The sequence below is a fragment of the Halichondria panicea genome, chromosome 2 (genome assembly GCF_963675165.1).
Source record: "Halichondria panicea chromosome 2, odHalPani1.1, whole genome shotgun sequence".
Taxonomy (NCBI): Eukaryota; Metazoa; Porifera; class Demospongiae; order Suberitida; family Halichondriidae; genus Halichondria; species Halichondria panicea.
This window is the reverse complement of record NC_087378.1, coordinates 3,565,012-3,567,511: the sequence shown is the minus strand read 5'-3', so window position 1 is coordinate 3,567,511 and position 2,500 is coordinate 3,565,012. Positions and strand designations below refer to the sequence as shown.

Sequence of the window (2,500 nt, the reverse complement as noted above, 5' to 3'; positions counted from 1 at the left end):
ATATTTCAGTTTAACTGAGAGTGTGCAGTCAATAATTATAATAATTACAGAATGTTCACAACCAGCAGTTAAGGCCCAAAAATATGAAAATTGCAGCCTTAACTCCTCGTTGAGATTGAATTTTATGCATCTAGATGTTTCCAAGTCTATAGATATAGATATAGATATAGTCTGAGCATCCAGCTAGCTATGAAGTAATGATTATATTAAGAGTTTGCATGTTTCCAGTGAAGTAAGTAAGTAAGTAAGTAAGTAAGTAAGTAAGTAAGTAAGCAAGCTTGAAGTAGACAGTAGATAGTAGATAGTTAGTAGATAGTTGTATAGCTAGAGTATGATTATAATTATCAGTAAGTAAGTCCATAGTTGTATAATACCAGTAAGTACAGAGAAGTACACTCCACTCCACTCCACTCCACTCCACTCCACTCACTCACTCCCTCCCGGCCCACTCCCTCCACAGCAATTAAATTAAGTCGAGTATATTTCTGAACTTCACACATAAGTACATGAGATATGCATTGACTTGTGTCTACGACCATACCACGTTGAAAACACCGGTTCTCGTCTGATCACCGAAGTTAAGCAACGTAGGGCCTGCCCAGTACTTGGATGGGTGACCGCCTGGGAACAGCAGGTGTTGTAGGCTTCTGCATTCTTATTTTTGTTTGTTTTCAGAATATTTCACAACGAGCAGTTAAGGCCCAAAAATATGAAAACTGCAGCCTTAAATCCTCGTTGATCATTACCAAACCGCAAAGACGAAACTTTCTTTTTGTGATAGCAACAGTTTTACAATTGATCCCTGCCTTTGTCATTATAGTCATGGCACTGCAAGCAACTGAAGTATGTGATGATGGCTACTTGCAAACAGTAATTGTATAATTACGCACGTATAATTATAACTATCCTAATTATAGTGAGTGACACAGGAAAAATATCAAAATTTCTTATACTTTACAAATACAAAATTTCCTGTAGACTTATGAATGTTACACAAGTCCTGAACTACTTCAGGAATAGTAAAGGAAACTATACAGGAAACGTTGCACTATCCTTTGTAAGTAGGTTGCAGGACACTTGCAGGACACCTCAGGAAATGTGCAGATTTTATGGGCTGCAATGTAGCAGCACTGTAGCAGGAAATTTAAATATTTTCCCTGAGTGAGTGAGTGAGTGAGTGAGTGAGTGAGTGAGTGAGTGAGTGAGTGAGTGAGTGAGTGAGTGAGTGAGTGAGTGAGTGAGTGAGTGAGTGAGTGAGTGAGTGAGTGAGTGAGTGAGTGAGTGAGTGAGTTATATATACCTTCATTGAGCCATGCTTCATTTGATCATAACAATATCAAGCTTATCTTCAAGTAGTATTGTATTGTACGTTGCTAACAATACGCAAATAATGTACAGTAAATTCAAGTGGGAATAAAAGTAGTGGGTAAAAAGTTGTAATGTTCATGGAGTGTAAAGTCAACGAGCACTTAAGGCCCTATTATTTCTATTTTCCAGCCTAAAGTCCTCGTGGTGGAAAAAATTAATGTTAGTGTAATGAAGTCCTTGCCTAGTTACAAAGCGGCCCCTTACAAAGCGCCTAGTTACAAAGTAGCTTCAATGGGTAGTTATAATTAGAAGCTGCAGCTGGTAGTTAAAGCAGCAATTGTTGTGTAGCTTGTGAAGCTATGTTGTAGCTGGCTGACTGGCCGGCCCACCAACCTACCTACCTACCTACCTACCTACCTACCTACCTACCTACCTACCTACCTACCTACCGACCGACCGACCGACCGACCGACCGACCGACCGACCGACCGACCGACCGACCGACCGACCGACCGACCGACCGACCGACCGACCGACCGACCGACCGACTGACTGATGAATAGTAAGAGGTGGGTGGCTGGCTGGCTGGCTGGCTGGCTGGCTGCTGGCGAATAGATGTTGTGCTGCAATATAGTGAGTGAGTGAGTGAGTGAGTGAGTGTACTATAATACTATACAGAATCTTTGCAACAAGACAGTAAAAGCATAGAGCATTACCCTTCCTTATATGGAATTTGAGTACACACACTGTGGTCTGTTTTACTACTTAAATGTATGAGCACATCCCATATATAATAAGGAACCACAGTGCTCAACACACTTGTTTCTATTTGTGTTGCAAAGATTGTGCAATCTCCAGTATTGTATTGTAACTGTATGTTAGCCATGTATAACTTGAACTGTATGTTTAGCGGAATGGAAGGGTGCAGACGGGGAACAGTGCAGATGGGAACATTGCAGAGGGGATTTGCGCGCCGGAAAATTGGAGCAATTACCATACAAGTGCAGACGAATGAAGGAATGAACGCGCGTAGCGCGAAAATTTGAGCAATATATCGCAAGCAATTACCATACAAGTGCAGACGAATTGAACAATGTGACCACGTGGGCTAGATAAGCAACCAAACAAGAGTGTCGTACAAATGAGCGTGTTGATAGGTCGTGAAGTGGGGTGTTGTGGCAAAAAAAGTCAC

At 41.5% G+C, this 2,500-nt stretch overlaps 1 non-coding gene across 1 annotated transcript; it reads left to right on the top strand.

The window, feature by feature from the left end:
• The first annotated feature begins 527 nt into the window (after nucleotides 1-527).
• LOC135332410 (5S ribosomal RNA) lies at nucleotides 528-646 on the top strand. Its single transcript, XR_010393271.1, has one exon. It is a non-coding gene; the product is annotated as a 5S ribosomal RNA (ribosomal RNA).
• The last annotated feature ends 1,854 nt before the right edge of the window (nucleotides 647-2,500 follow it).